The sequence below is a fragment of the Oncorhynchus mykiss genome, chromosome 13, assembly GCF_057628025.1.
Source record: "Oncorhynchus mykiss isolate SJ-2025 chromosome 13, ASM5762802v1, whole genome shotgun sequence".
NCBI classification, from domain to species: domain Eukaryota; kingdom Metazoa; phylum Chordata; class Actinopteri; order Salmoniformes; family Salmonidae; genus Oncorhynchus; species Oncorhynchus mykiss.
Genome location: NC_143034.1, coordinates 68,630,481 through 68,651,737, shown reverse-complemented (window position 1 = coordinate 68,651,737; position 21,257 = coordinate 68,630,481). Strand labels below are relative to the sequence as shown.

The 21,257-nt window shown below is 44.6% G+C and overlaps 1 protein-coding gene and 1 pseudogene across 1 annotated transcript in view; one reads left to right on the top strand and one right to left on the bottom strand.

Annotated features, from left to right (window-relative positions):
• LOC110538818 (ras-related protein Rab-26) overlaps positions 1-21,257 on the top strand; it is a 109,458-nt gene that overhangs the window by 20,296 nt on the left and 67,905 nt on the right. The gene's annotated exons all lie outside the window — the stretch shown is intronic.
• Positions 11,966-16,392, bottom strand: LOC149978985 (claudin-4-like; annotated as a pseudogene).

Sequence of the window (21,257 nt, the reverse complement as noted above, 5' to 3'; positions counted from 1 at the left end):
CTGAACTCCTCTATAGTGTCTCCTTCATCACTGCTTTGTAGTCTAGTGAATGTTTAATGTTTCTATTTTTCTGCCTTAAAGTTATCTCGGTTAACCCAGAATTAAAGTCTTGTGTAATTGGTCAGATGCACGAGTAAGTTCTGGGTGCATACTTAAGAGAAAGGAGGATGGGAACTGGAATGAAGCGCTTCACACTCTCTCTTTGCAAGTTGTGGGCAAGTCTATGGGCCAGATGTCCCCTCCCCTTACGAAATTCGAAAGATGCTAACACCTGTGAAATTGTGATTTGTCCAAATAACCAGGGACGAAAAACCCAAGAACCGGAACTGATGCTGCTTGTTATCTCACGTATCATGACAGATCTACTCTACCATTTATGTTTTCGTAGTCTGTCCATTAGCTTTAACGAGACAAACCTCTTTGAGAAGCTGCTATACAGTAGCTACAACTTATGAATAACTGTTGAACACAGTTGCTGGCACTAAAACATACTTTTTTTTTGTAAGAAATAGCCAGGTCACAACACTCGATCATGCTTGCTTATGACAGGTCTTAGAATGTTATGTCATCTTAAAGCATTATACCCAGTGATTTTAAATACCTGTGATCTTCAACAACAGTGTTACCAAAGTTTCTAAATGTGGTTGTAGAGATATGAATGCAACTGATTCTGTCTGGGTGAAAGTATTTTAATCATAGTGAACTGTACAGATGCCGACTCTTAATTTCATCATCCTGAAATGCAAACTTTGTGTATTAGAGATTTAAAAAGGCTTCTGAAGTTTATAATTTCTGATTGAAAATGTCAGCCTTGATTTTCTCCATTTTTTTCATCAACCCTTATAAAACATTTCCATTAATTATAATCCACAATCCAATTCACATTTCCTGTTGCTGCAGGATTATTTTCCTGCTGTGTGAAACTGGCTCAAATTAAGATACGGCATCTGTAAGCAGCCTTCCCAGGTTAGGAGGTTTGGGTGTGTGTCACTCAGTCTGTAGAGGTTGAGGAGAAGAGACCAAAGTGAGAAGCCAGTGATGTGGCATGCTGTCTCATTAACTGAACCACTGAGCCAGTCTTATGGAGGGAGCGGATCACTGAACCACTGAACCAGTCTTATGGAGGGAGCAGATTACTGAACCACTGAAGCAGTCTTATGGAGGGAGCAGATCACTGAGCCACTGAGCCAGTCTTATGGAGGGAGCAGATCGCTGAGCCACTGAGCCAGTCTTATGGAGGGAGCAGATCACTGAGCCAGTCTTATGGAGGGAGCAGATCGCTGAGCCACTGAGCCAGTCTTATGGAGGGAGCAGATCACTGAGCCAGTCTTATGGAGGGAGCAGATCGCTGAGCCACTGAGCCAGTCTTATGGAGGGAGCAGATCACTGAGCCACTGAGCCAGTCTTATGGAGGGAGCAGATCACTGAGCCACTGAGCCAGTCTTATGGAGGGAGCAGCTGTCATGCGCGGTAATCAGAGAGCATCAGACTACAAACACACCACCGCGCTCACACACGCATACTGTAAACATTCAATCAACACTCACGACACACACACACAAATACTGTAATCAACAGACACAAACTTTCTCTAATGTAGACAAACTAAAAAAAAACACTCAAAACACCCACACACACTCACAACATTATAAGGAGCGCCACAGCTTCAGAACATAAACAAGAGCTCTTACATACACAGCATGTTACCATGTCTGATTGCATCCGAGCAGAAATAGATAGTCGAGAGAGAGGGTTTTCAAAGCCCAACTTACATTTCATCTCTTACCTTTGGTCATCTCTCTCCTTTGATCAGGTAGGATGTGATGGAGATGAGGTTGTTCGTTTACGCTACATGTACTCTGTGAGGGGTTAGAGTACGCTGTCCATATTAGGATAGCCTTGGTCTCATCACAACTTCTAGATTGAAAACAGTTGTGCCTAGACTAAGGCTGTCCTAACATGGACACCATAGAGGACATGGAGCCTATTCACCAATGGAGTTATTGTGTTTTGGAGACTGAGAAGAGTGACTTCCTCTGAACTTTAGACAGAAAAATGCAGATCATCTACGGCTTGTTCTCTTCCTTGCCAGATTTCTGTCAATCAATGCAATTTTTTTTATAAAACCCTTTTTACATCAGCAGTTGTCATGAAGTAGCTTTAACAGTAGTCCAGGCTAGTTTGAGTATCACTTTGGCTGACTATGAAGATTGATGCAGAAATCGCCTCTTCATTTGACCCTTGATTTCTAAATGTAAGGAAACCATTGGACCTCGATGTGCTGTGTCACCAAGGGCCAGGGCTGTGTTATTGTGGCTATAGGGCCTAGTAATGCTTCATTGGCACCTGTGGGAGATTTGGGATTAGTATTGATGATGGCTCAGTAGCTAAATGGACTGCAGAGAAATGTTGAAAGCAGAAGAGAGGAACAATAGCATTTCAGACTGTAGTTAGAACACACCCTCACCTTGTGTTGTACAGATCTAGGCTTTTAATTTGATCACCCTGTTGTAGGAGAAATGCAGTGCAGGACATTTTTAACTTGTAGTGTATTCAAGGTTTAAAAAGGCTTCTGTTGTTAAATTTTGAAAAATGTATCAACCCCTACACAAATGTCCATAATCCACATAATAATTAACATTTCCTGTTGCTGCATGGTTATTTTCCTGCTGTAGCAAAGTGGCTCAAATATGTATTTATTTAGACATTTAACCTTTATTTAACTAGACAAGTCAGTTAAGAACTTAAGAACACATTCTTATTTACAATGACAGCCTACACCGTCCAAACTCGGACGACGCTGGGCCAATTGTGTGCCACCCTATGGGACTCCCAATCACAGCCGGTTGTGATACAGCCTGGATTCGAACCAGGGTGTCTGTAGTGACACTTCTAGAACTGAGATGCAGTGCCATAGACCACTGCCCCACTCGGGAGCCCGAGTGATCCTACATCTGAACCTAAATGGGCTGTGAATGAGTCATGAGTCATAACAAAATGTAGGGACATTGGCTTCATACTGTACGGTGTAATAGGCCGATGGAATAAAAACTTCACATCAAACAAAAACCATGGCATTCACTGTGTTTACGATTGATCGATTCCCTTCCTTTCTCCCTCGTCATCATCATCAGAACAAAGAACTCCATCTTGGAGATGACTAGCATCCACTTGAGTCATTACAGAAACACACACACACTCATCTCAAGGTTGACTGAAGAGAAATGGACAAGCAGCATATGATTCCCTGTAACTGCAAGGAGTTAGTCAAACAATGTAAATCATTCAGGCAATATAGCTTGAGGTCAGAGGTCATAGCATGGGTTGCATAGCATGTTGTGAGACACTCAAAAAGGTGTAATGGGTTTGCACTCAGAAAAATGTCGCATAAAGCTTACACCATTATTTGATTTTGAAAAAGTGCACAGATGTTTTGGCTTTATAGCCTTCTTCAGCATTTAGGTACAATTTTCTTTTAATTCAAAACAGCATTTGTAAAGATTAACCGATGGACAACAGATGCTTCTAATCAGGGTTTCCACTCATCTGCCAATCAGGAATGTGACTTCTCTGGTCTACCTGTATTGTTGGGAGAGACTGTCCAGGCATCCACACTTTCTTTCTGACCTCAAACAATTGGTCTAATGACAAATGACACCCTATCCCTAAGTGCACTACATAAGGGTAGGGTATCTGATCAGAAGTAGTGCACTATATGGCAAATAATGTGTCATTGGAGACCCAGTCTGTGGAGGGGAGGAGGATGTGTGTGCGTGTGTGCAAGTACCCCAGCCTGCGTACCTACGTGCATGTGTGGGTGCGAGACTGCTAACGGAAATCACACATGCATTTCAGCTGTGATTCAATGTGAAAAGTGGAATAAAAAACAATAACAAAACAAGGGCCTGTATCTGAGGAACAAAGAACCACAGCACTGAAGAAATCAGTTCCCAACCTGCAACAGGTCATCAAAACGGTTTAACTCTTTCTCGAGAGAAGTACTACAATACACTACTACAGGGCCTTGCGAAAGCATTCGGCCCCCTTGAACTTTGCGACCTTTTGCCACATTTCAGGCTTCAAACATAAAGATATAAAACTGTATTTTTTTGTGAAGAATCAACAACAAGTGGGACACAATCATGAAGTGGAACGACATTTATTGGATATTTCAAACTTTTTTAACAAATCAAAAACTGAAAAATTGGGCCGAATACTTTCGCAAGGCACTCTATATTACGTCAGTGTGCATTATACAACACACTACAAAGGCCATTACATTACACTCAGTGGCCGTTTTATTAGGTACACCCTGCTAGTACTTGTTCGAACCCACCTTTGCTCCAGAACAGCCTGAATTCTTTGGGGCATGGACATGTTGCTCAATTTCTATCAAGTTGCCTAACGTGTGCCAGGAAAACATTCCCCACCAGGATTGGGCCACGGACTCATGATGCTCACGCCAAATCCTGACTCTGCCATCAGCATGACGCAACAGGAACTGTTTTTCCACTCCTCAAATATCCAGTGTTGGTGGCCCGCTTCTTGTTTTTAGCTGGTAGGAGTGGAACCCGTTGTGGTTGTCTGCTGTAATAGCCCGTCTGTGACAAAGACCGACGAGTTGTGTGTTCCGAGATGCCGTTCTGCACACCACTGTTGTACTGCGCCGTTATTTGTCTGTCTGTGGCCCGTTAGCTTGCACGACTCTTGACATTCTCCTTCGACCTCTCATCAACGAGCTGTTTTCGGCCGCAGGATAGCCACTGACTGAATGTTTTATGTTTGTCGCACCATTCTCAGTAAACACTACACACTGTCATATGTGAAAAGCCCAGGAGGCCGTTTCTGATATACTGGAACCGGCGTGTCTGGCACCAACGATCATACCACACTGAAAGTCACTTACAGTAGGTCACTCGTTGTTGCCCATTCTAATGTTCAATCGATTAGTAATAGAATGCCTGACTGCTTGATTTATATTGCAAACCACGGCCACATCCCTATCTTATCTATCGATCAAGAGGCCTGAATACTTTCCGAATGCACGATCGATCGTTGTTCACACAAGCACTGATATTTAACCCTTTCTCCTAGACTGAGTCTCCTCCTACACATCTGAACAGCCAATGCATCTCTGTTGCTAGACAGAACCTTAGTGATATCTGTTCTTCCTCACTTCATCTGACCTGACCTCTTCCGCAAAGTGCTCACTCCTCCCCAACTCAAGGCTGTCATGGTGACTGGTACCAGACTGTCTCGTCTCCTCCCATAGGATCCCTGATGGCTAACAATTGCTGCACAGCTATGTTCAGGATTCTTCAGATGTTCGATCGTGTTCAAGTCCGGGCTCTGGCTAGAACACTCAAGGACATTTAGAGACTTGTTCCGAAGCCACTCCTGTGTTGTCTTGGCTGTGTGTTTAGGGTCATTGTCCTGTTGGAAGGTGAACCTTCGCCCCAGGCTGAGGTCCTGAGCACTCTGGAGTAGGTTTTCATCAAGGATCTCTCTGTACTTTTTTTCCATTCATCTTTCCCTCGATCCTGACTAGTCTCCCAGTCCCTGCCGCTGAAAAACATCCCCACAGCATGATGCTGCCACCATGCTTCACCCTAGGGATGGTGCAGGGTGTTAGCCAGACGTGACACTTGGCTTTCAGGCCAAAGAGTTCCATCTTGGTTTCATCAGACCAGATAATCTTGTTTCTCATGTTCTGAGAGTCCTTTAGGTGCCTTTTGGTAAACTCCTAGTGGGCTGTCATGTGCCTTTTACTGAGGAGTGGCTTCTGTCTGGCCACTCTACCATAAAGGGCTGATTGGTGGAGTGCTGCAGAGATGGTTGTCCTTCTGGAAGTTTCTCCCATTACCACAGAGGAACTCTAGAGATCTGTCAGTGACCATCGGGTTCTAGGTCACCTCCCTGACACAGGCCCTTCTCCACCGATTGCTCAGTTTGGCAGGGCAAACAGCTTTAGGAAGGGTCTTGGTGGTTCCAAACTTCTATTTAAGAATGATGGAGGCCACTGGGTTCTTGGGGACCTTCAATTCGGAAGTTATTTTGTGGTACCCTTCCCCAGATCTGTGCCTCAAATAAGGCTGTACCATAACAAAATCTGGAAAAAGTCAAGTTGTCTGAATACTTTCCGAAGGCATTACATACATATATGCTAACTGTTTTGTTGCAGTGGACAAGTTATATTCTGTTCTTGTATTTGGAAAAATTACTGTGAATATTGACTTGTTGAACTGACGGCCTTTGTATGGAAGGAGTCCAGGAGATTTGATATGGTTAGGCTGCTGCTTCGTGACCTTTCTAGGGTTGAATTGTATACACAATCAGAATCTTAGGAATGGGTTTAATCTAATTCAGTTCTATATTGACATGAACATCGTTTACCATGAACGCCATCTCCCAAGAAAATGCCTTTTAATTGTTGCATTTTTGTCTGTCCCAGGATGCTGCGCTACGGATTGAAACCCAGCCTTAGAAAGCTCAGGAAGAAGCAGCTCCACTGTCTTTCAATTATTCTAAGAGAGGTGTGTCTTGTGAGGTGTGTAAAAAAAAAATAGGTAGAAAACCAGAGAAAAGAACTGGACTGTAGTTTTCAACTTGTGGGAGGATGATCAGAAGCAGGCAGGCAGTGAAGTAGACTGATTAACCATCATGAAAACCAGCCAGGCAGTGAAATCGACTGATTTTAACCGAGGCTTACTGAAGTTCCTCTCTGGTTTGATATTTCCGTCATAGAGGAGTTCTTTATCGGCACCGCTGTCAGCTCTCTCACAGGAGGATGCAAAGTTGGGAGTGTGTGTGTTCCTTTTTAGTTCCTTGTAAGCCCAGCCCCATCCTTTAGCTAGAAGATATTGTGTGTGTGTTCCTTGTAAGCCCAGCCCCATCCTTTAGCTAGAAGATATTGTGTGTGTGATCCTTGTAAGCCCAGCCCCATCCTTTAGCTAGAAGATATTGTGTGTGTGTTCCTTGTAAGCCCAGCCCCATCCTTTAGCTAGAAGATATTGTGTGTGTGTTCCTTGTAAGCCCAGCCCCATCCTTTAGCTAGAAGATATTGTGTGTGTGTTCCTTGTAAGCCCAGCCCCATCCTTTAGCTAGAAGATATTGTGTGTGTGTTCCTTGTAAGCCCAGCCCCATCCTTTAGCTAGAAGATATTGTGTGTGTGTTCCTTGTAAGCCCAGCCCCATCCTTTAGCTAGAAGATATTGTGTGTGTGTTCCTTGTAAGCCCAGCCCCATCCTTTAGCTAGAAGATATTGTGTGTGTGCGTTTCTCTATTATCCTCTCACTTGTTTGAGGGTTTGTGAAATGATAGACCCAGTCTTTTTTTATTTTTTTATTTTACCTTTATTTTACAAGGCAAGTCAGTTAAGAACAAATTCTTATTTTCAATGACTTCAATCACTTCTCAGAGTTACAGTAATGTTTATTCTTGGAAATTGGATTTAGATTAGTTAGGGCTTTTTTAACACATGCACAATCGGAAAATAAGAGTCGTCTCGAGCCAGCTTCTGTTTGTGCTTCACTCGAGACGGGAAGATTGTATCATCGTCATCCTCATCGCCATCATCATCACCATCATCATCACCATCATCATTACCATCATCATTACCATCATCATTCAGCATAATAGGATTTAAGTCCTGCTTTTTGCTTTGGACCGACTTAGCAGCAAGTTTGTCAGAGTTATTCTCTATTGTGGTGCATCAGTCTGAATGGTAATATCACACTGCTACATTATGCTCCTGTAGAAGAAGACATGGAAATAATACAATATAATGATGCTACATTATGCTCCTGTAGAATGAAGAAGATTGCAGAACAGCAGAGATTATGAACTTCCAGAGGAGATCCTGGAGCTATGACAGCTTCAGTTTTTACAAAGTTCTAGAACAGCAGATTATTTCACTCTGAAGTTTGTTGCTGAGGTCTTCTGTAAGATAAGAGAATTGAGCCACTCAGTAGGCCTCTATATAACCGCTCAATGCTGTTGTGTTGTCATGGAAACACAACCTATTGAGGCAGTTTGTGGTTGTGGTTGATATCCACATGGCTGAAAAACAAGTGCAATATACAGCTCCACCCAATGAACACATTAAGTTAGGAGTTGAATAATAACATTTTATTGTAAACAACTGTCACTTTTTGGGCGACCCAACCAAATTCATACATAAATGTGTGTTTATAGATCTGTCATTTTCATTGAAAGCAAGTGTGAGTGGTGTATATATGTTCTATTTGCGCTATTTCTATGCTTCCTGTTCATACATTTTGTTGTTGTGTCTTTTACTTTCGTTTTGTACACCAGCTTCAAACAGCTGAAAGTACAATATTTTGGGTTATGGAAAATATGTTCCACGGTGGTTTAGATGGGACAATGATTCTCTACATCAACTGAAATTATTTTTTAGATTTCTGCATAGTGCAACTTTAAAGCAGCAGCAGCAGAGCATGGTCCCTCCTATCAGAAGCAGCAGAGTATGGTCCCTCCTATCAGAAGCAGCAGAGCATGGTCCCTCCTATCAGAAGCAGCAGAGCATGGTCCCTCCTATCAGAAGCAGCAGAGCATGGTCCCTCCTATCAGAAGCAGCAGAGCATGGTCCCTCCTATCAGAAGCAGCAGAGCATGGTCCCTCCTATCAAAAGCAGCACAGCATGGTCCCTCCTATCAGAAGCAGCAGCGCATGGTCCCTCCTATCAGAAGCAGCAGAGCATGGTCCCTCCTATCAGAAGCAGCAGAGCATGGTCCCTCCTATCAGAAGCAGCAGTGCATGGTCCCTCCTATCAGCAGCAGAGGGCATTACTCCGCAGGAAGTTGTCCAGGTCCGAGTTTTGTGTTAAGTCGAGGGCAGAAAAGAAGACCGATCAGCTGGATGATACCAGCCATGATGAACAATATTGCGGCATAGTTAATAACTTCAGCTTTAGATACTCCAGCTGAAGTAGAGCGCTCCCCCCAAGTTCCCTCTTCTCGCCAATCAACAATTTGGAGTCACTCATGTCATCATGGAAACATAACCTGTTAATACAGAATTGGGTCAGTATGTGGTTGTGGTTTGTATCCACAGCTACAGCACCCCTTTGATAAATCACTAGAAAAAAATATAGATATTAGTTAAATATTTGTACACTAGGCCTTTATTGCGCCTGTATAAGCATAGAAAAATACTCGCCAACAAAACATTTCCTTAGCATATTAGATCTACTTATCACTATGTTTAGCCAACTGTACAAAGTATTTCTACCGGTAGCTTGCAAAGTAAACATGATCAGTTAACAGTACATCAGCAAATACACCCCTCTGCTGCTTGACAGGCAGAGCCCAAAAAGGATGGGAATGTAACCTAAACCACTCATAATTGTCAGGTATAATTCACTTTAATTTTATACCACTCAAATATCCAATTAACAGCGGCCGTTTATGGAGAGAGATCGTGAGGCTCAGTGGAGGCTGCTGAGGGGAGGACGGCTCATAATAATATCTGGAACGAAGTAAATGGAATGGCATCAAACACATGGAAACCATGGGTGTTTCTCAATATGCATACTCCCGTGCTCCACACTCATGCTCCAAGTGAATTCCCAAAGGAGGTTCTCTTGAGTATGTTCTTGTGTGGATGAGAGTGTGGAGAACGCATAACATTACATTTGAGAAGCACTCGCACTCCCCCTACTATATTACCTTGCGTTGCATCCCCTCATTCACTTCTTCCAGCCAGGACAATGGTAACAATAGAGACGAAACAATATATACACAAAACGTTTTACTTCATAACTATCTGCTAGCTATATGTTAATTTTTTAATAATGTAGCTAACCAGATAGTATAACAGGCAAAAATGACTGAAAACCAATGTTATCCAATATAGCTGTCAATTCTTTGTTGGTAGCTAGCTAACAATTATTTGTGGCTATCTGGCTAGCTAACAGTAGTAGCTAGCCATTTAGCTCTATTGGGACCTACGCACACTACAATGGGTTTTAGAAGCAGGTAACCGTGCCAAAATTAACACAGCATGTATTTATTAACGTATCAAGATAAAATATTTCACTCAGGCAATATATGAGATGTGAATAGGCAACATTTCATTCCGAAGTCAGTTTATTTTCTCTCGCTCATTGATTTCAAGAAAATGTTCTGAATTTTTTTTACGGTTACGTCATATTTCTCTGCATACTTTCTGTTGAAGGTTCAAATGGAGTGTGCATTCGAGAAGTGCCCTGCATGCTCCGTTTCGCATTCTTTGATTTTGACTCAAACTCCGACCCTCCGTGCTCGGACCACAGTAGAATGCATTTTGAGAAACCACGTGTTTGATGTACAGTGCCTCCGGAACGTTTCCATTGATCATCCTTCAGATGTTTCTTCAACTTGATTGGAGTCCACCTGTGGTAAATTAAGGTCTCACAGTTGACAGTGCATGTCAGAGCCAAAACCAAGCAATGAGGTCGACGGAATTGTCCGTAGAGCTCCGAGACAGGATTGTGTTGAGGCACAGATCTGGGGAAGGGTACCAAAACATTTCTGCAGCATTGAAGGTCCCCATGAACACAGTGGCCTCCATCATTCTTAAATGGAAGAAGTTTGGAACCACAAAGGCTCTTCCTAGAGATGGCCGACTGGCCAAACTGAGCAATCAGGGGAGAAGGGCCTTGGCCAGGGAGGTGGCCAAGAACCTGATGTTCACTCTGACAAAGCTCCAGAGTTCCTCTGTGGAGTTGTTTGTCCTTCTGGAAGGTTATGCCCATCTCTGCAGCACACCACCAATCAGGCCGTTATGGTAGAGCGGCCAGATGGAAGCCACCCCTCAGTAAAAGGCACGACAGCCCGCTTGGAGTTTGCCAAAAGGTACCTAAAGGACTCTCAGGCCATGGGAAACAAGATTATCTGGTCTGATGGAACCAATAATGAAATCTTTGGCCTGAATTCCAAGTGTCACGTCTGGAGGAATCCTGGCACCATCCCTATGGTAAAACGTGGTGGCAGCATCATGCTCTGGGGAGGTTTTTCAGCAGCAGGGACTAGGAAACAAGTCAGGATCGAGGAAAAGATGAACAGAGCAAAGTAGAGAGATCCTTGATGAAAACGTGCTTAGGACCTCAGGCTGGGGGCGAAGGTTCACCATCCAACAGGACAATGACCCTAAGCACACGCCCAAGACAACACAGGAGTGGCTTCGGGACAAGTCTCTGAATTTCCTTGAGTGGCCCAGCCAGAGTTCGGACTTGAACCCAATCAAACATAGATTAGATTAACAATTATCTTCATTCCATTCACCATATAGCTATTAATTTGAACTCTTATCAAATTGCTTCAAACCAAAACACAGAAAGAGTGGTAGAGTTGCTGGGGGTGGGTGTGACTGACATGCTTTTTAGTGCTCAATGCTATTATACTTTGCAATCAACAACATTTCAACATTTTTATTTGTGAGGCTCCTTCTACAATGACTAAGTAGCATCTGATAATGTGAGAAAAGTCTCTCTCCATCCACTGAGGTGGTGGGGATGCACAGATGTGTGAGCTAAGGCTGGAATACTGTCCCGACTAGCTGCCCATCAGTCCACTGCAATCTCTTCCAGCATCTGCCTTGTCGATGACCATGTATCTGGGTCACTATTCTGCAGTCACCTGGTTCAGAGCAGGGATGGCATGGACATAGTCCTTATTATCCTTTCTTCCACCTACCACCTGGGCTGGAACAGTTAGTGATTTGATCCAGGTGAAGGCAGGGGTGGTTCTCCAGCACAGTCTGCAGCTTGATTGAGCATGCTGCCATGGCATACAGGAACAACTCAGTGCAGGAGACCCTGTCTTCCTCTGGAAATTGCCCCAGCAGCTGTATGAGGGCGCCAGCCATTCTCATACTACATTTGCAGGTCCTCCAGCTTGCTGGCGACGTTGTGAGCTGTTGGCACAGAGGTTTCCTCCAGCTTAGTGGCTAAGCTGACAATCTTCACACTATGCTCCACAATGAACACGGCCTGGGCCTTCTGCTGGGCCTTGTTCCCTCAGCAGCTCACAAAGGTCCTGGTCACACTTTGCCGTATCCGGTAAGGTCGTAGTAAAGTCGGTGAGCACATCCATGTAATCTGCCAGGTACTCCACAGCACGTATCCAGGAGCCCCACTTGGTCTGCACAGCATACACAGGCATCATAGTAGAATGGACATTTTCAAGCATGAATGATCTCAGCTCCAGATGACGCTGGGTTGCCTGACGGAACACTTTCTTCACCAGAGCACACAGCCTGTTCACGTCCTCCAGCACCAGGCTCAGGAGATGGGCAAAGCACACAGCCTGTTCACGTCCTCCAGCACCAGGCTCAGGAGATGGGCAAAGCACACAGCCTGTTCACGTCCTCCAGCACCAGGCTCAGGAGATGGGCAAAGCACACAGCCTGTTCACGTCCTCCAGCACCAGGCTCAGGAGATGGGCAAAGCACACAGCCTGTTCACGTCCTCCAGCACCAGGCTCAGGAGATGGGCAAAGCACAAAGCCTGTTCACGTCCTCCAGCACCAGGCTCAGGAGATGGGTAAAGCACACAGCCTGTTCACGTCCTCCAGCACCAGGCTCAGGAGATGGGCAAAGCACACAGCCTGTTCACGTCCTCCAGCACCAGGCTCAGGAGATGGGCAAAGCACACAGCCTGTTCACGTCCTCCAGCACCAGGCTCAGGAGATGGGCAAAGCACACAGCCTGTTCACGTCCTCCAGCACCAGGCTCAGGAGATGGGCAAAGCACGTGACGTGTCCGGATTTGTCTCAAAAGCCCTTCAAGATGCTGGTGAAAGCCGTTTTCATGCAGCTAGCTGAGTCGCTTAAAAAAGCCCACACATTATTAAAGTCAAAGCCATTGTTGTTGAGACAGGACATGACAACTTGGGACACAGTGGTAAAGTTTACTGGTGTAGGATGACGAGTGCACATCTTCCAAAGGCATCGATTGTCTCATCAAGGATGACATAAATGTCCTTCCCTCTACAGCATCTTTGATGTCCTGCACATATTGTGGATAGAGCTCTGGCAGATATTCTGTACGCAGATGGGATGGCGCTGGGATAGACCCTCCCTGCTTGCAGTGTTTCTTCAGAAATGTGGGGAACTTGGGCCCCTTCTCGAAGTATGTCTGCTTTGATTAATTAAAAGATTAAAGATTAATTCCTTTCTCTCAGCTGTGGAGGGAATATTTAACAGACAGGAGGCCAGGGGCTGTGTTCTTGTTTGGACTGGAAAACAATTTAGAAAATAAATAACAATGGTTCATTTGGTAAATTAAGAATTCTCAGGTTGAGTTCAATAGCAGGCCTACAATAGATCTCAATCTTTGAAGCTAAGCGCACTCTCTCCTGAAACCACCCACACACACAGACTGCCCATAAACCTGACAGAGGCCTGGAACATACAGAAACAGACACACAGCCCATAAACCTGACAGAAAGTCTCACACACAAAAACATTTTCAAACAATGAAAGATAACAAAATGAAAGTCACTAAATATGTCTGTGACTTACTGCTTTTGTCTTTCCTAACTTGTCACTTGTTTTGATAGCTCCACCACATCACTTTGGCTAATTTGTTAGCTAGCTAACATTACTTCAGCTAAGTTAGCTAGCTAGGCTAAATGATGGGATGGAGCTGGAATGTCAGCATGGAAAGTGACAGCGTGGAAAGCTTGCACGGCTAACGTTAACTAGTTGACTTAGCTGAAGCAGGGGCACACTGAAGCAGCTACTATGTAGATACAGACAAAAATGGATTTGTCAAGAACAGATATTAGCTAACTACAACAAACCTACTAGCTAGTTAATATATATGTCGCTAGCTAAAGCATCCAAATGTTTACCTGGTCCACTAGCCCTCCTATTTTTGTGTCGGAGCGACCTCAGGTGCTCCACCTCAGTTTGACACCGTATGTAATCGATTGAATGCTGACAGACTTTGCAGACAAATACTCCTCCATCCTTGTTCAGTTCAGCTGGAAACTCCCTGACCTTGTCCCTGGCTGTTATTCTGGTCGCCAAACATTTACTCCTCAGCTCCTCTGCTGTTAATCAGTTATTTTTAATCAGATACTTCTTTCCTCAGACCGCTGTCATTCGTTCACCGAGCTGTCTGCACCCTGCACCTCTCACTCACTACTTTTCGTTGATGTGAGATACATAAATGAAAACGGTGGAAAAATTGTTATTCAACAACTTTATTTAACTTTGCTATCAGCTGGCAGCTTTTTAGCTTTAGAATCCTATGCATTTTATTGGAAATTCTGCGGATATTCGTCGGAATTCTGCATGCGCAGATTCTGTCTAGTCATACGTGATGCATTTCCTGCTTTTACTTATGCAGGAAAATAAAAGTAAGGCATGTGATATATAATTGTCACCCTAAAATAATCTCATATAATTATAGTTCATACAGGTTTTAAACCAACTCTGTATAAATAGCATCTAAAATATACATTGAGTGTAGAAAACATTAAGGACACCTGCTCTATCCATGGCAGACTGACCAGTTTAATCCAGGTGAAAGCTATGATCCCTTATTGATGTTACTTAAATCCACTTCAATCAGTGTAGTTGAAGGGGAGGACCAACTGATCTACTCCCTGACCAAAATGGCTGACATTTTATACTGTCATAATAACATTCATGTCCATTCTTGTATTCTAATTATATGGCTTTGACAGCCTCGTATATTTCAAAGTTATAGAGAAGTCATAGAAAGGTATTTTTTCACATCCATGTTTCACCTAAATGACTGACTGAGTCACTGAACACACTATAGGGAGCAAATGTGAACTGTTTACTGTGTGTGTGTGTGCCCCTGCTTATTTGGGTAATGATAAAATCATATTGTTTGATCCACTGTCATCTGGTTATAAACTCGGACCACCTATGCCTTGATAAGAAATGTTATCCCTGTCCGGGAACAACCCCTGAGCTATGAGGAAGTACATAGTTCCACCCAATGAACAAATGAAGTTAAGAGACAGCACAGGAGTTGAATAATAACATTTTATTTTAAATAATAATGAAAAAAGTAATTCATAATAATGGAAAAGCAATTCACTTTGATGGCAGTTCCACCACCTATAAAACTTCACACCTCAACCAGCCCTTAGACAACATCTACATGTCCCTTCAAAGGGGTTTTAAAAGGAAGTAACTACTGTGAGTCTGTTTCATGCATCGCTGAGTCAAGACAATTGGTGGGCAATCTTACCCTGCAGGGTCCAGTGTGGGTCCAGACCATGAAGCATATCCATCACCAATCATCTAATTGCTTACAACTATTTGCTGCTCTCAGATTCACAAACATGTAAGAAACGGTTTAGGCCAATAGAGTCAATGATCAACTCAGGCTTTTCTTTTTTAAAGCAGCAGCAGCAGAGTATAGTCCCTCCTATTAGAAGCATTGAAGCAGCCCACCTAATGGGTTCAGCTGAAAACATAAGGCCATTACTCTGCAGGAAGTTGTCAGGGTTCAAGTTTTGTGTCAAGTCGAAGGCAACAAAGGAGGTAAAGATCAGCTGGGTTAAACCAGCCATGATGAACAATAGTCCAATAAAATTAATCACTTCGGCTTCAGACGGATTCCTCTTGATGCAGTTAGTGCACTTTGATCTGTAGAGGAAGAATATCAGCCCTAAAAATAATATCAGCCCGAGCATAAAGGAGAAGGAGGAGAAGGATAAAATCAGTTTCCTTCTGTACTGCAGAAGGTCTAACATTCCTAAAGCACATGCCCAGGTCACCATGGAGATGATCCATCCTATGACCCCCGTGGTGATGGCCGCGACCTCTGTTCCACTTGTATACAGAGTTCTGCTAAGTATGGCCCCTCCAATCAGGAGAAAGGCTGCAGCCCCCCAGCCGAAGTAGAGCGCTCCCCCCAGTTCCCTCTTCTCTCCAGTCAACTCATTGGAGGAGTTGCTGAGGATTGCCCTGGCCTTCCAGGAGACAGGATTGAGGATGAGAAATCCGGCCAGGATGAAGAATATTCCTGTTTATAATGATCAACTTGGATATCTTGCCCTTAATGTAGTTGGTGGTCGTGTGCCCAACCATGGAGACCATGACTCCCAGAAACCCCAGGATAATAGCCATGATGGTCATGGCTCTGGTGGCCTGCAGGTTGGAGCTCCATGCGGAGCTTGGCATGGAGTCGTAGACCTCACACTGAATGTGGCTCGTGCTCCTTTTCACACAGCTCATCCACAGGCCGTCCCAGACCTCCTCCGTGGTGACAAAGTTAGCTGCTGTGAAGGTTGTCTCCATCCAGGTGGGGAGTGCACACACTACAATGGTGGTGATTAATCCCATTACTCCCAGGACGATGCCCACAATCTCCATGCCCATCGACATACTGGGTCCCTGGGTACATTTCTCTACACCTGCCCTTCCTGGAGGAACAAGGATGTGACTCAACAAAGACATTTCAAAACCGCAGAGATGTTGAACTTCCAGAGATCCTGGAGCTAAGACAACTGAAGTCTTTACAAAGTTCAAGAACAACAGATTATTTCACTCTGAAGTTTGTTGCTGAAGTTACTGTTACATAGGAAAGTATTTCCACCAGTATGTTTTATTAAAATTACAGATTTATGTGTGTGCTCTGTCAGGGGTAGCGTTTCTAATTAGTGAGATTGAGCTGTGCCACCTGCTGTCCTAATGCCACCAGGATGCAGAGAGGCCGACCCTGAAGAGGAACATTAATATTTAACAACACTTACTGGAGGGAGGGAGAGCTGGTGTTATTTTGCTCAGTAATTACTGACAGACCCACAGGGGTCTAGGCTAGACTGGACTGTACATCTCCAGAGCAGCTTGTCAGAGAGCACAGTAATGGGGAAATAAACTCAACGATTGAGGCCCTCTGAGAGATGGGAAGGATGGTGGGAGTAGAGGGAGGGAGGGAGGGAGAAGGCGGAAGAGGGGAATGGACAGGTAAGGAGGGGGAGAGATCTGGCAGAGGGAGAAAGATTGAGGAGAGAGCTTGAGAGATGGAGAGAAGGGGTAGAGGTAGAGATAGAGAATGAAGAATCGTGTGTATGTGTGTATATATACAGTATATCTTGAGATACTTGGCTGAGATATTTAGCTTGTTATGGCTGTACAGAACAACAGCAGACTCTAGCCTCATAAATATATACAGTATATCGTATAACACGTTGCATACAGTATTTACCAGCCAGAGGACTGAGGATTTACTGTTTTGCCCCTGTGCCTGTTCAATCCCCGTGTGTCTTAATTTAAGTTACTTGTAAAACGGCTATTGGGACCTGTCCTGTGGGCTGGTGGTAAATGAGACCTGTCTTGTGGCCTGGTGGGAGATGAGATCTGTCTTGTGGCCTGGTGGGAGATGAGACCTGTCCTGTGGCCTGGTGGTAGATGAGACCTGTCCTGTGGCCTGGTGGAAGATGAGACCTGTCTGGTGGGAGATGAGACCTGTCCTGTGGCCTGGTGGGAGATGAGACCTGTCTTTTGGCCTGGTGGTAGATGAGACCTGTCCTGTGGCCTGGTGGTAGATGAGACCTGTCTTGTGGCCTGGTGGGAGATGAGACCTGTCTTGTGGTAGTTGAGACCTGTCTTGTGGTTGATAAGACCTGTCTGTTGGTAGATGAGACCTGTCTTGTGGTCTGGTGGGAGATGAGACCTGTCTGGTGGTAGATGAGACCTGTCTAGTGGCCTGGTGGGAGATGAGACCTGCCTTGTGGCCTGGTGGGAGATGAGACCTGTCTGGTGGTAGATGAGACCTGTCTTGTGGCCTGGTGGTAGATGAGACCTGTCTTGTGGCCTGGTGGGAGATGGGACCTGTCCTGTGGCCTGGTGGTAGATGAGACCTGTCTTGTGGTAGATGAGACCTGTCTTGTGGTAGATGAGACCGGTGCTGTGGTCTGGTGGGAGATGAGACCTGTCCTGTGGCCTGGTAGTAGATGGGACCTGTCTTGTGGCCTGGTGGTAGATGAGACCTGTCTTGTGGCCTGGTGGTAGATGAGACCTGTCTTGTGGCCTGGTGGGAGATGAGACCTGTCTGGTGGGAGATGAGACCTGTCTTGTGGCCTGGTGGTAGATGAGACCTGTCTGGTGGGAGATGAGACCTGTCTTGTGGTCTGATGGTAGATGAGACTTGTCCTGTGGCCTGGTGGGAGATGAGACCTGTCTTGTGGTCTGGTGGGAGATGAGACCTGTCCTGTGGCCTGGTGGGAGATGAGACCTGTCCTGTGGCCTGGTGGTAGATGAGACCTGTCCTGTGGCCTGGTGGTAGATGAGACCTGCCCTGTGGCCTGGTGGGAGATGAGACCTGTCCTGTGGCCTGGTGGTAGATGAGACCTGTCCTGTGGCCTGGTGGTAGATGAGACCTGTCCTGTGGCCTGGTGGGAGATGAGACCTGTCCTGTGGCTTGGTGGTAGATGAGACCTGTCCTGTGGCCTGGTGGTAGATGAATGGTGGTCTGGGCAACTAACACTCAGTCTCACATCAGAATTAGATGTTCATCCATGTTTCTCAAATGTCAAATTTTGAAGTTGTTGCAGACCTTAAAATTATAATTGTGTTAAAGTTAAGTTTAGGCATTCACTCCAAATGGTTATGGTAAGGGTGTGTGTTTGTGTATCTGTGTGTCTTTGAGCGTGCACAGTGCCGTTTGGCAAACCCTGACAGGTCTCCAAAAAGTAGAGCAGCAAAAGAGGGCCTTCCTATCTCTGAGGGCCTCAGTCTTTGAGTTGATTTCCCTATTACTGTGCTCTCTGACAAGCCGCTCTGGAGATGTACAGTTCAGCCTAGCCTAGACCCCTGTTGGTCTGTCAGTAATTACTGAGCAAAATAACTATCTGTCTCTCTCTTTCTCTCTCTGTGTGTCTCTCTCTCTCTCGGTCTCTCTCTCTCGGTCTCATTCTCTCGGTCTCTCTCTCGGTCGGTTGCTCTCTCTCTCTCTCTCGGTCTCTCTCGGTTGGTTGCTCTCTCATCTCTCGGTCTCTCTCTCTCGGTCTCTCGGTCTCTCTCTCTCTCGGTCTCTCTCTCTCTTGGTCTCTCTCTCTCTCTCTCGGTCTCTCTCTCTCTCTCTCGGTCTCTCTCTCTCTGTCTCTCTCTTGGTCTCTCTCTCTCGGTCTCTCTCTCTCTCTCGGTCTCTCTCTCTCTCTCTCTCTGTCTCTCTCTCTCTCGGTCTCTCTCTCTCTCTCGGTCTCTCTCTCTCTCTCCCTCCTCCACTAGTACTGTATTATCACTGTTAATTCATCTCCTCCACTCTGTAGGAACTAAAAGGCAGTTTCATACCTTGAAGGGCCTTCAGTCAGTACATTGTGAAAGCACATGCCTTAAATCTTGTATTATAAATGCACTCTCCGCAACTCGTCTGAGAAATATGTCTGGGATTTATTTATATATTAAGTGCAATAGGAGAGCTCTCTATCCAGCTCTTTTATCACAGAATCACTCAAACTAAATAATGTTCAGTCATGTGTTTTTCAAAAATTCATAGCCTGTAAAACGGTGTTAGATTGATCCATGTGTCTGAAAATGATTGATGCGAGGAGAACACAGCTTCTCTCAGCCCCAGTAGATTGACAGATCTATTGACCATCATACAATACCTGTTGGCAGTGCCTCCACAATCAACCTTTTGAGAGAGAGAGCCCATTGGAGTCCTGTGGCAGTTTCAGCTGCTCTAATGCCATCAGGCTGAGTGGACCTAGAAATGATGATTAGGCCTAGTCATCCCATCTATCAGTGGATTCTAGTGAGCTGTATCCTAAACCCCACTGGGCACCACTTTACACTGTGTTTTCTCTGGGTCACTGAATATTCAACAGGCCTGAAGCACGGAGTGAGCTGTCTTTCATGACAGATAGAGACACACAGTCTCCACTCATGTCTTAGATTGTGATTACTGGGAGGAACAACCCAGGGTCATGTTCATTAGGGCACGCAATGGAAAATGATTTTAAACATTTTGCAACGGGCAATGAAAATTAGCTTCTTTTTTTTATTGGACCCATCCAGGTAGTCCCTCCTTGTTTCAGTCTGTTTTCTTCTGTTTGGTGCCGAATGAACACCACCACTGAATATGTATGAGTCCTCTTCACTGGAACCCTGGGAGGGTAAATCAACAAGTCATCAAAGATTTTATCTTTATCAGTAGTGCTCTGTGTGGGCGGAGTAGGCGATCTTGAAGGAGTAGAGCATCTTTGCTGCTTCCCCAGGGAAAGCAGGGGGGTCAGGCGCATCTCACAGCAACAAGGGATATTCTGTTGTCGCCATGTGGTTGCCATGGCATTAGTGATGAATCAGATCTGCATGTTTGTTTGCGCTTTGATTTGCTTCATTGTAATGTTGATGTAAGCTTGTGAACAGAGGTGAGATCACAGATATTGAATAGTTTTATCTTTAGAGGGGAGTTATACTGTAATTTATATATGCCTTCCCTCCCTCGGTACACAGGTATACACACTTTAAAGATGTTCATTGATGAGGAGGAACTAGGACGTGTCCCCTGATAGATTGGATACAGAGATTAACTGAGTTTATTGGTCCGTTTTTTGTGTAACCATGGATATGGAATGGCTCCCGGGAGGGTCTTTGAGAAAAAAACAAATTGTGTGAATCAACTGTTTTTGTTCAGGATTTAAAGAATAAAGTATTAAAAAAAGGATATGTTTAACCTCTCTGGAACCAGTGGGACGGTAGCGTCCCACCTCGACAACAGCCAGTGAAATTGCAGGGCGCCAAATTCAAAACAACACAAATTCCTCAAACATACAAGTATTATCCACCATTTTAAAGAAACTTCTTGTAAATCCAACCACAGTGTCCGATTTTCAAAAAGGCGAAAGTACACCAGGAGATTATGTTAGGTCAGCGACTAGTCACAGAAAACCATACAGCCATTTTCCAGCCAAGGAGAGGGCTCACAAAAGTCAGAAATAGCAATTTAAATGAATCACTAACCTTTGATCTTCATCAGATGGCACTCACAGGACTTCATGTTACACAATAAATGTGTGTTTTGTTCGATAAAGTTAATCTTTATGTCCAAAAACCTCAGTTGAAATTGGCGCGTTATGTACAGTAATCATTGTCTCAAACAAACATCCGGTGAAATTTCAGAAATACTCATCATAAACATTGATGAAAAATACACGTTTTATACATAGGATTAAAGATAAATGTCTTGTTAATCCAGCCACTGTGTCAGATTTCAAAAAGGCTTTACAGCGAAAGCACACCATGCGATTATGTTAGGTCAGCGCCTAGT